The sequence below is a fragment of the Rattus norvegicus genome, chromosome 3 (genome assembly GCF_021556685.1).
Source record: "Rattus norvegicus strain SHRSP/BbbUtx chromosome 3, alternate assembly SHRSP_T2T, whole genome shotgun sequence".
NCBI lineage: Eukaryota > Metazoa > Chordata > Mammalia > Rodentia > Muridae > Rattus > Rattus norvegicus.
In genome coordinates, this window is record NC_141536.1 from 138222068 (window position 1) to 138234917 (window position 12850).

The 12850-nt window shown below is 40.9% G+C and overlaps 2 pseudogenes; both read right to left on the reverse strand.

Moving 5' to 3' along the window:
• Nucleotides 1–2230: 2230 nt before the first annotated feature.
• On the reverse strand, nucleotides 2231–2955 carry LOC147995738 (magnesium transporter NIPA1 pseudogene; annotated as a pseudogene).
• Nucleotides 2956–11791: 8836 nt separating this feature from the next.
• On the reverse strand, nucleotides 11792–12178 carry LOC147995739 (homeobox protein Crxos pseudogene; annotated as a pseudogene).
• Nucleotides 12179–12850: the final 672 nt, after the last annotated feature.

Below are 12850 nucleotides of genomic sequence, written 5' to 3' on the forward strand. Positions count from 1 at the left end.
TCCCAGAAGTACATTTCAGATATACTTAGCATCAAGACCAGGCTGATCCTCTCCAACAGGTGGTGACAGAGTTCCTGAGCAAGTACCTTCCCCTGAGTTATTACACACAAGAGAAAGATAGACAGAAAGAAAGGAGGGAAGAAAGAGAGAGAGAGAGAGAGAGAGAGAGAAGAAGAAGGAGGAGGAGGAGGAGAGGGAGGGAGGGAAGAGAAGAAGGAAAGAAGAGGGAGTTAGGGAGGGAGTTAAGGGCAGAAGAATGGAGGAAGGAAGCAAGAAAGTTAAGTAAAAATGGATCCCAGCAACTTCTCTGAAGGACATCAGTGCTGCAAAGCTGAAGATCAAGATGCTGACCCCAAGTTTCAGCACAGGGCCAATAAGTACAAATAAAGCATCACCTTCTGCCTATGTGCCCTACAGGTTATTGACAGGGTGAGGTACCAGGTGTATGAACACTTTCTGCTCTTCTGGCCAGGAAGTTTGGTAATACGGCTAGCATTAGCATCTGTAAAGGACAAGCTGGTTCCCAGGTAGTGGTGCATTTGGCTCAGGCAAATATAAGAGAGCCAACTGTAAAATATTTCATCTGGTTGGTTAAACTATTAGGAGACTGAAGTCTGCAATGTAGAAGGGTTTACACCATAGAAATCAATAGGTACTGATTAAGGAATCTGGGGTGGGCTTTTTGTTTGATTAGTTTTGGAATTTTGTTGTTTGTTTGCTTCATTTTCCTTCTAGATTGCTGGTTTACTAAGATTCCACTGCTATACATGGTTGTTTTTCCAAAGAAAAATTAATACAATAATCCTCTAATCCTCCACAGTCTCTCCAATGTGACCTTGCCACATGCAGGTTCTCCTATAGATTCTTCACATGGGCCTATGAAATTGACTAGGAAAGGTAACAGTTGTATGTACATTAACAAGAAGGAGCCCTTTCAGCCTCCCAGGCATTGAGTCATAGAGCTCAAAGATATTCTTGCCTGAAGCTTCAAGACCCTTCTCAAACAGGACATTTTCCCTTCCCTGTCCCTTTCCCAGCCAGCATAGCACCACTTTGACTCTTTAAGAAACTCTTAACCTTGTTACTCTGGGTTGCTGCATAGCCTAGTAACATCCTGCTTTAAGCCCAAGGCACAGACTGTTCATACATATTTGTCATGAAAGCAGCATGAGATCCCTGGTGGATAAATCCTTCCCTTTGGAAGGGATATTCCTAAGAAAACTCCAACTGCAAATGTCACTAAGTCTCTGCTCAAAGCCATATTTTTGTTTACCATCCTGCACCAGTTGGTGGTATTTTGTTGGTGTTGTTTTATTTTGTTTTGTGTGTGTGTGTGTGTGTGTGTGTGTGTGTGTGTGTGTGTGTGTGTGAATGAGTGAGAGAAAGAGAGAGAGAGAGAGAGAGAGAGAGAGAGAGAGAGAGAGTGTTTATTCCTTTTGAATGGTCACAATGCCTCCTGAAACAGAAAGCCAGTCCAAGTAACAAAGGTTAAGTGGAAATAAAATATTTTTTTGTAATTAATCAGCTGTCCTTAGTTGGACAATGATGTACAAATGGGTCACTTAGCATTTTTTTTCTGTATCTTTAGCTTTCACTATTTTCCACTGTACATAAAGAACATTTAACATATACACATTAATCATTAAAGTAAGTGAATAATTCAAATAATAAAAGGACTAAAATTTATTTGACCTATTGGAAAGTCACCTAACAATGGAATTCTGTATCACTGTCATTAATTCTTCTTTCTCTGCTTACTACTGTTTTGGGGTACATGTAGGAGAGTCAGGTTGTTAAAGGAATCAGTTACTCTACAGTCTACAGTCTTGTTTATTGTACACAGCCAGATTTCACTTCCTTTTCCAAGTGAAAAGGATGTCCTACTTTAAGAACATCTGCTCCTCTACAAAGACTAACTGGAAAGACCTCATCGCAATTTCACAGTTAAATCATGTTAAAATATTTAACAAGTAATTAATGGAAGCTTCTAGGTTAATTGAAATGAAAGCAGAACTTGTCTCATCAGAGAGAGATTACACCCAAACAACCATTGGAAGCTCTGTGCTGCGGAGATCTGGACCCCACTGTGGTGCAAAGACAGGCCCCCTATTGTCCTTTATAGGTTATTAGTACAGTGGCAACTCTAAGAGTTTCTTCTACTTGAGATGTAGTATGAATCACAGACCCCCTCCAAAACCTATTGCTCGAGCCCCCACCCCTTGGTAGCATCCTAGCTTGTTTTCTTATTGGATTTGTTCATCTCCCCAAGGCTGAAGTTTGTCTGAACACTTGTATAAGCACAGTTCCCAAAGAGACAATTGTAAATCCACAGGCCATGCTGAAGAAGTTCATCAGGTCCACAGGATAGGTGAAGCCAATAGGACCAGTGTAATAGATGGCCCAAAAGACAGATGAGTTGAAGCACTCCAAGCCTTGTTGATGTACCTGAATTGGGTAATGGTGCTGCAGCCCAGGACAGCCAGGAGTACCTGGTTCAGACAGAGGGTTCTCTGACTCAACGGCTTGTTGTGAAAGATGTCTTGGGCTGCCAGGCCAATGCCCTTGGTAGAAGGCACAATGAAACTCCCCAACAAAGAAGAGATGCTGGCATAGACCATGATGTTGGTGGGCACGTGGACTGGGGCAATCCAAAGATCAACAGCAGCATCATGAACAGCACAATGCACAGGTAGCCCACAAACACTGGATTGGTCAGCTTTTCCTCCAACTCACACCGAGTTGTCATACTCTCAGACTTCTGAGAAGGATAATCAGTATGAGTGAATCTGTACAGCCTAGCAGACTCCCCAACATGCCCAAGATGTTGAGTTTTTCCTTCAGACAATAAGAAGCTAAAATGGACCCAAATGGTATCCCCAGAGCACCTATTGGAGTCACCGGCACCTTAGGGTTTGCAGTGTAAACTAGGAAGTTTCCAATCTGGCCAACAGCCATCCAATTGTCTTTTATGCATGACATACCTCACCTTTTAGTGCACAAAATGCCCTTTTACAGCACGAAGTCATGCTGTTCACTAAGTTCAATACCAGAGCCCTGCCCCGGCTGAGTGACATGGCAGCTACCCTCTGCTAAGAACCCCCTCCCTGGCCACTGCAGCCACCCCTGCAGCCCTCCTCCTGCCTCACCCACTTTAGTTTTTACCGCTATGATAAAACACCATGCGCAAAAGCATCTTGTGGCGCAAAGAGTTTATTTGGCTGACAGTTCCATGTCACAGCCCAGCATTGAGATAATCAGGGTAAGAACTCAAGGACAGAACCTTAAGGTGGGAGCTGAAGCAGAGAACGTGGAGGAGAAACAGCTTACTGGCTTCCTCAGTTTTTCTTATCTATTCTAAGGGTGTCACTGCCCAGAGTGCTCTGGATTCTCTTGTATCAAGCATTAATTAAGGAAATACCCCCACAGACATACCATGGGCCAATCTGGTGGGAGCAGCTCCTCAAAGGATGTTCCCTTCTTCCAGGTATCTCTTATTTGTGTCCAGTTGGCAGAAATCAATCAGCACACACTCTATGCTAAACAAATTCTCCAGTGTCTTTCATATTCAACCAAGAAGGCGCTGACCACAGAATGAGGATATGAGACAGTATACTGCAGTCAAAGGTGTGACCATCTACCCAGGCTTCCCACCACATCTTCCTATACTGGTCTTTATTCATTCACCCTTAGCACGAGGTCAATAGGAAATTATAATACCCAAGAGCTCATTGGGAGTCTTGGATTTTGGTAATTACTGGAGAACTGCTTTCTGAAGTCGGTTTCATTAGAACATTTAAAAAAGAAACAGTTCATTAAAAGTTCAGGAACTCTCATTGTTATGCAAGCTGCTGAATTGACAAGTAATTCTGTTAGTCATTTTTTAATAGAGGAGGAATTTAATTCTTTGGAAACTATGATAATTTCTGCTAGATCTTGACTACTGTTGGTCTTAATCACCATTCTCACTTCAGAAATCCCACTCCAGGCCCAATTTTATTATTATTTCATCATTTAAGCATGGGTTAGATGCCATTGGTAGAAAGAGAACTAGGGCCACCAAATTCAGGTATTTATTGCTACCTACAGACTGACAACAGGGCTGGGACTTGCCACACCCAGCTTTATACCTGTCCTAGGAAGAGACTCCACACACAGTTCAGCCTCAAGCAGCAGCACATTTGACATCCAGTGACTGACTTTTCAAAGTTGCCTCTGACGTTTGCATATGACTAACTGAGAAGAAATAGCCCTGGGAAGACTACTTTGTTGCTTTCTATAAATATTTTGTCTATTTTCCATTTAAAAAATAAGAGCATGGTAAAAATTATTCACAGTGATCATTATAAAAATGTAATAATTTAGCTTCTTCACATCCCACATGCTTGAGTAGCAACCACAGCATCTAGAATGAGTCATTTCTCCGTATGGTCATGCACAAGGTGGCATACATGAACATCTGTATACAGTCTTTACCCACTGGAGTGCAGCAGAAGGGGCTATTCACCCAACCTCCTCACACAACAGCAGTACCTTCCAGAAGATGCCATGTTACCTTGTTCCTGTAAATGGTTACTAGTATCATATCCAATACTTCTTTAGTATAACCTGAACAGATTCTCAATTTATAATGTGGCTTTGAGCTGCTTAGATTTCTGGTACCTGATGGAATCAGGTTTATTGGTTTATACACTTCCAGGAAACCATCCAATCCATATATTTTTCAGATGTAATTAAAACTAAGTAGATATTCTTTTGAGTTTGTATTCGACATTTCTATGGTTTATTCCCATTGTCGTTTTTCATTGTCCTTTCATTGTGTCACTGATTATAGAGTTCATGTTCAGTGCATACACACATATGTAACTTGGCTCGTGCATGCACATGCATGTAAGCATATACAGACACAGACACACACAGACACACACAGACACACACAGACACACACAGACACAGACACACACACACACACACACACACACACACACACACACACACACACCTGCAAGTGAGTTCTGGAGTTTACTGTATGCATTGAACACATACAGCACAAGTGCAAACGTAAGCTTCTGTGCATGCACATATCTTCAAGTTAGATCAGATTTTGCCTTCATAGCACTCAGTTTCCTGGGCTTCCTTTTCTAACGCAGATCTTATCTGTACTCACACATTGAATACATATTTCCTTTTCCTGACTTTTGTGAACAAGAAGCCATTTAAGGCTCAAATACTTTGTATCAGAATGAATACAGCTTCAGTTACATGACATCACTTTTACTGTTCCCCCCCTTTGAAATTAGTTTTACCACATCATAGTAATACAGTGTGATATTTGATTTAAAAAAACAGGAAAAGAAAGGAAATCAAGAAATGTTTGATATTTGAAATGCTCTTTCAAATGAAAGGAGGGCTCTCATAGCTGGTGTTGAGTTGTTTGAAGCATTGTCAGTCAGTCCAGATGAGAAATATATATATATGTATATATATGTATATATATATATGTATATATATATATATCATATGTGTGTGTGCCTGTGTTTGTGTGCCCGTATGTGCGCCTGTGTTTGTGTCCCCGTGTGTGTGTGTGTGTGTGTAAAATAACATAATACACCTAAGACTGTATTTTCTACTCATTTAGTTATTAATAGCTTAATTATTTTAACCTGCCATGTATTTTGAGTTTAGTTTGCTATTATTGTTATAACTTCTGAAAATAACAATCATATCATGGATTTTAGTATTTCTACCTTCCTTAATATATGCAATTAAAAAAACAAATTTTTCTCTAGACACAGTTTTGGCTACAACTCAGGTTTTAATATTTTATAAAATTTTAATTTCAAAATATTTGCTGATTGTTATTGTTATTCCCCACATTCCTAAGAGTTGTTTCTAAGTATGCTGATTTATCTCCAGCCGTCTGGGGATTTTCTAGGACTTTTTTTTTTGTTGTTCTATGCCCCAGATGATGTCACCTAATATACCCTGGATGGTCTCAGTCCTTTGACACTTGCAGAGAAACACTTTCTGCCAAGGCCAGTTTATGGTATTTGGCATCAGTTGTCTCAAATTTCTTGATCTTGTTTAATCAATAATTGAAAGAGGCGTGTTAATGTTTCTCACAGTACTGTGCTGTTGGATTTCCCCATTTACTTCTAGCCATTTGGGCCTTATATAGAGAAATTATTTCAACAGGTATACATAAATTTAGACTTATTACATATGATTTAGAAATAAGGCCTTTTAGTTATTTTTTTCATTTACTGGCCTATTCCTCATTATAGATTTTATACAACTCTCAAAACAGAAGAGATGCAACTCAGAGAGTTTTGAAGCTTCTAGTTCTAGTGGTCATCATGGTTTATAAAATCATATATTTAAATTCACATAAACACTGTATTCATGTAAATACACCACAAACGGCATGTTGCTTAAAGTAAATTAATTTTTGTTTTATATCAGTGGTGGAAATGGTGTTTTTCATACTTCCATACATTTTCATTGAAACATACTTTTGAGTGAGTTTTTTTATGGCTCAGGCTAGCTCTTTTCTTCTTTTCTTTTTTCCTTTTTTTAATTGATGACTTTATTTATTTACATTCCAAATGTTCCCCTTCTTGGGCTCTGCTCCACAATGCCCCTGGCATTCTCCTCCCCTTTGCCTCCAAGAGGGTGCACTCCTACCCACCCACCTACTCTCACCTCACCCCTCTAGCATCCCCTTTCTCTGGAGCATCAAGCCTACACAAGACCAAGTACCTCCCTACCCACTGATTTCAGATAGAGCAATCCTCTGCTACAGACGTAGCTGCAGCCATGTACCCACCCATGAATACGCTTTGCGAGGTAGTGTAGTCCCTAGGAGCTCTGAGGGGTCCAGTTAGTTGATGCTGTTGATCTTCCTATGGGTTTGAAATGCCTTTCAGCTTCTTCAGTGCTTCCATTTCTCTTCCACTGAGATCCCTGGGCTGAGGCCAATGGATGTCTGTGAGTGTCAGCATCTGTCTCAGGTGCTAGCAGAGATTTTCAGAGGACAGCCCTACTGGGTTCCTGTCTGAAAGAAGTTCTTGGTAACAGCAATAGTATCAGGTTTGGTGTCTGGGATGAATAGATCTCAAGATGGTGTGGTCTCTGGATGGCCTTCAGTCTCTGCTCCATTTTTTCCCTGGCATTTCGTTTAGACAGGGACAATTCTTCGTTAAAATTTTTGAGATGGTTCAGTTCCCTTTCGCTCAACTGGGGGCAATGCCTATCTACTGGGGGTGGTCTGTTCAGGTTCTATCTCCCATTTGTTGGGTATTTCAACTAATGATATCTTTATACTGGGTCCTGGGAGCCTCTTAAATATCTGGCATCTGGGACTTTCTAGTGTCTCCCTCTATTCCCCACCTCCCACTGCTACATTTTTCTATTCATTCTCCTGGCCCTCTGGACTTCTTTCCTGTCTCTTACCATACTTAAACCTGACCCCAATTTTCCCTCCCCCTTTTCCCACTTAAGACCGTCCCTCCCTCTGCCGCCAGTGATTATTTTGTTCCCCTTTTTACATGAGATTGAAACATCCACACTTTGACCTACTCTTCTTGTTAAATGTTACAAGTTCTGTGAGTTGTGCCATGGGTATTCTGAGCTTTTTAGCTAACATCTATTAATTAATGAGCATATACAATTACGATTTATGTCCTTTTTGTCTGGATTACCTCACTCAACATATTTTCTAGTTCCACCCATTTATCTGAAAAATTTGTGAAGTCAACCTTTTTAATAGCTGAATAGTATTCCATTGAGTAAATGTACTACATTTTCTGTAGCCATTCTTTGAGGGACATCTGGGTTGTTTCCATTTCTGTCTATTATAAATACAGCTGCTATGAACATAGTGGAGCACATACCCTTGTTATATGTTGGAGCTTCTTTCAGATATATGCCCAGTGTCTTCAAGTAGAACCATTTCCGATTTTCTGAGGAACTGTCAGATTGATTTCCAGAGTGGTTGTACTAGTTTGCAATCCCACCAGCAATAGAGAAACGTTCCTCCTAGACATCTTCACCAGCATCTACCGTCATGTGAGCTCTTGATCTTAGCCATTCTGATTGGTGTAAGGTGGAATCTCAGGGTCGTTTTGATTTGCATTTCCCAGATGACTAAGGATGTTGAACATTTCTTTAGGTACTTTTTGGCTATTCGAGATTCCTCAGTTGAGAATTCTCTGTTTGGTACTGTACCCCATTTTTTGATTGGCTTATTTGGTTTTATTGGAGGTTAGCTTCTTGATTTCTTTATATATTTTGGATATTAGCCTTCTATTGGATGTGAGGTTGGTGAAAATGTTTTTTCAAATCTGTATGTTGTTGATTTGTTCTACTGACTGTGTATTCTGTCATACAGAGACTTTTCAGATTCACAGGGTCTCATTTATTAATTGTTGATCTTAGAGCCCAAGCCGTTGGAGTTCAATTAGGAAATGTCCTCCCCCAATGCCAATGTGTTCAAGGCTCTTTCCCACTTAGATTCAGTGTATCTGGTTTTATGTTGATGTCATTGATCCACTTGGACTTGAGCTTTGTGAAACATAATAAATATGGATATATTTTCATTTTTCTACATATAGACTGCCAGTTGTACAAGCACCATTAATTGAAGATGAAGTTCTTATCATACAGACCTTTCACTTGCTTAGAGTCACACCGAGGTATTTTTATGATATTTGTGACTACTGTGAAGGGTGTCATTTCCCTATTTTCTTTCTCAGCCTGTTTATCCTTTGAGTAGAGGAAGGCAACAGACTTGTTCCAGTTAATTTTATACCCAGCCACTTTGCTGAAGTTATTTATCAGGTTAAGTAGTTCTCTGGTGGAACTTTTGGAGTCACTTAAGTATACTGTAATATCATCTGCAAGTAGTGATATTTTGACTTCTTCCTTTCCAATTTGTACCCCTGTGACCTCCTTTTGTTGTCTTATTGTTCTGGCTAGGACTTTGAGAACTATATTGAATAAGTAGCGAGAGAGTGGGCAGCCCTTTCTAGTCCCTAATTTTAGTGGGATTGCTTCAAGTTTCTCTCCATTTAGTTTGATGATGGTGACTGCTTTGCTGTATATGGCTTTTACTATGTTTAGGTATGGGCCTTGAATTCCTGATCTTTCCATGACTTTTAACATGAAGGGGTATTGAATTTTGTCAAATGCTTTCTCAGCATCTAATGAAATGATTATGTGTTTTTTTTCTTTTAGTTTGTTTACATAATGAATTACATTGTTGGCTTTCCATATATTGAACCATCCCTGCATCCCTAGGATGAAGCCTGCCTACTTGATCGTGATGGATGATCATTTTTGATGTGTTCTTGGATTCAGTTTGTGAGAATTTTATTGAGTATATTCATAAGGGAAATTGGTCTGAAGTTCTCTTTCTTTGTTGGGTCTTTGTGTGGTTTAAGTATAAGCATAATTGTGGCTTCATAGAAGGAACTGGATAGTGTTCCTTCTGTTTCAATTTTGTGGAATAGTTTGGATAGTATTGGTATGAGGTCTTCTATGAAGGTGTGATAGAATTCTGCACTAAATCCATCTGGTCCTGGGCTTTTTTTGGTTGGGAGACTTTTAATACCTGCTTCTATTTCTTTACAAGTTATGGGACTGTTTAGATGGTTTATCTGATTTTCATTTAACTTTGGTACCTCGTATCTGTCCAGAAAATTGTCCCTTTCCTCCATATTTTCCAGTTTTGTTGAATATAGGCTTTTGTAGTAGGATCTGATTTTTTTTAATTTCCTCAGACTCTGTTGTTATGTCTCCCCTTTCATTTCTGATGTTGTTATTTTGGATACTTTCTCTGTGCCCTCTGGTTAGTTTGGCTATGGGTTTATCTATCTTGAGAATTTTCTCAAAGAACCAACTCCTGGTTATGTTGATTCTTTGTATAGTCCTCTTTGTTTCTACTTAGTTGATTTCAGCCCTGAGTTCAATTATTTTCTGCAGTCTACTCCTCCTAGGCGTATTTGCTTCTTTTTTTTTCTAGAACGTTTTGTTCTAGGTGTGCTGTGAAGCTGCTAGTGTATGCTCTCTCTAATTTCATTTTCGAGACACTCAGAGCTATGAGTTTTGATGAGAGGATATTATGCTGGTCCAATCCATTTGGTTTTCTGTAGGCTTCTTGTAAATTTATGATCATCTCTTTCTTTAGGTTATGGACGTTTTCTTGTATGATTTTGTTTTCTGGCCCTTTGAGCTGGGTATCTTCACTCTCTTTTATTTCTATTATTCTTAGGCTTGGTTTTTCCTTTTTCCTTTATTCTTTATTTTTTTACAGTCCAGCTGTTATGCCCCTCCTGTTTCACCCACTGACTGTTCCTCCTTCCATACCTCCTCACCCCTCTCCAAGAGGATGTCCCTAACTCCTACATCCCCACCCTACTAAACCTCCCCAATATCTGGGGCTTCAAGTCTACTCTCACTGAGGTCAATGTAGGCATTCCCCTGCTCTATATGTGCCAGGGGCCTCAAATCATCAGGTGACTGCTAGCTCAGTGTCTGAGAGATCTCTGGGATCCAGGTTAATTGAGATTTCAGGTCTTCTTACTCTCCCCCTCAGCTTCTTCCAGCTTTTCCCTAATTCAACCACAGGGGTCCCCAGCTTCTGCCCATTGGTTGAGTGTAAGTATCTGCAACTGACTCTTCAAGCTGCTTGTTTGACCTCTTGGAGGGTAGCCATGCTAGGCCCCTGTCTGTAAGCATACCACAGCATCAGTAATAGTATCAGTCCTTGGAGCCTCCCCTTGAAGGCTTGGTCTTTTCCTTGTGTCCCAAATGTCCTTGGTGTTTTGGGTTAGGGGCCTTTTATACTTTAGATCATCTTTTTGTCAATATCTTCTATGGTAACTTCTCAACCTGATATTTTCTCTTCTATCTCTTTTATTCTGCTGATGATGCTTGCATCTGTAGCTCCTGACCTCCTTCCTAGGTTTTCCATTTCCAAGGTTGCTCTTATTTGTGATTTGTTTATTGTTTCTACTTCAATTTTTAGGTCTTGGACTGCTCTGTTCAACACTTTCACCTGTTTGTGTTTTCCTGTATTTCTTTGAGGGATTTATTTGTCTCCTGGTTAAGGGCTTCCACCTGTTTAATGGTGTTTTGCTGTATTTATTTTAGTGAGTTATATTTTTCAAACATCAATTTTATTCATTAACAATTTCATATTATCAATGAGCCATTCCCAGATCCATATCCTCAAGCAGGTGCCTCAGAAGCCTCAATAAAATACACACACACACACACACACACACACACACACACACACACACACTACTTATTGGCACAAAATGAATGGTCAAGGTCAGAGAGGAAAAAAGCTAGCCATGTTAACCAGCTAATCTCATGGACAATGGTGGTTCTGGCAATATATATTAGTCTGTAATCATGCCATGGAAAAAGGAAGCAAGAAGTCAGTGTCATACTGTGTTACATACTGAGTTGATAGCTAGCCTGAAGTATACCACCTTTGAGAGGAGGCTGCTAAAAGAATTGGAACCATAGGCTACAGTCAGAGGTAGATCTCTGTGGGGTGTGGCCCTGCAGGTTCTAGAGGAGCCCCAGTTGGAGACACAACATCTGGCACACCATTTCTGACCAATGCCATCTGTCCTGGCATCCTGGTATTCAAATATTGACCCTTAGGTTTCTGAAATATATCCACCATTTGGTGAGCTTGGTGCAGTCAGGAGTCTGGAAAGGAGGGGGTGTTGTGAGGGCGGTTTTTGTGTTACACGTTGAAGTGGCTCCATGGGGAGGAGGATCAGCAGCTGTGCTTAGAGCTGGTTGAGGATCAGGGGACTGATGGAGTGAGCCTGTAGCTCCAGCTTGGTGACTGGCAGCAGAGGGCTTTGTGGGTAGCAGAAGAGGTATTAACCCCGGGCAGACTGCTGTAACCTGGTCAAGGGAGGGCGCATCTCCTGCTCCAAGGATTGCTGGATGAACCAAGCCTTAACTTGTTCCTCCTTCAGTTTGAGTCTGGTGGCTACGATCGTTCAATTCTGGAGGTCCTAGTATGGTTCCATTTTAAAGTGTTCCAACTCTCAAAACTGCTCCCAAGTGTACTTCTGGTCAAGGGGACCCGGGGTATAGGAGGTCAGAGAATGCAGAAATGCTTCCATCTCAACTGTAGCTCACTTCAGGTGTGATTGAAGGTATGTTCTATAAATTTAGGATTACATCTCAGGTCCATGTTGTGTTCCATTCAGCAGGGACCCTCTCACTCTTCATCCTCCTCAGTGAGTTATCTATACCCTCCTTTGAGATCTCTATTATCTTTATGAAATGAGATTTTACGTCAGCATCATGCTTTTTCAGTGTACTGTGGTATTCCTACCTTGCTGTGGTGGAAGAACTGGGTTCTCATGGTGTCATTATCTTATTGGCTTCTGTTCCTTATCATCTTGCACTTGCTTCTGGCTATCTGGTTATCTCTGGTGATAGCTGACATGGGTGACTCTGTGCAAAGCCTGCCTCCTGTGTCTGTGTGTTGCCCCAGATTTCCAGGGGGTCTTGTGGCCATAACTGCAGCCAATCTCCTGGGAGCTCTGCAGACTGATGCCCTGGCTTAAGCAGATGGTCTGGGAGTCCTCCATTCTGTGCAGTGTTGAGAGAGAGGGTGAGACAAGCTAATCTGCCCACACAGGTACAAACCAGAATGGAAATGGCTTTCATATATAGAGGAGGAGTCCCCTGTCCTCTGGGCTCCTGGGGGTTCCCAGCTGCTGTGGTTATTCGGGTAGCTATCCTACCTGTTGCCCTGGCTGCAGTAGATCTACTAGGAGCCCTGCATACTATGTGATGTTGAAAAAGACGGGACAAT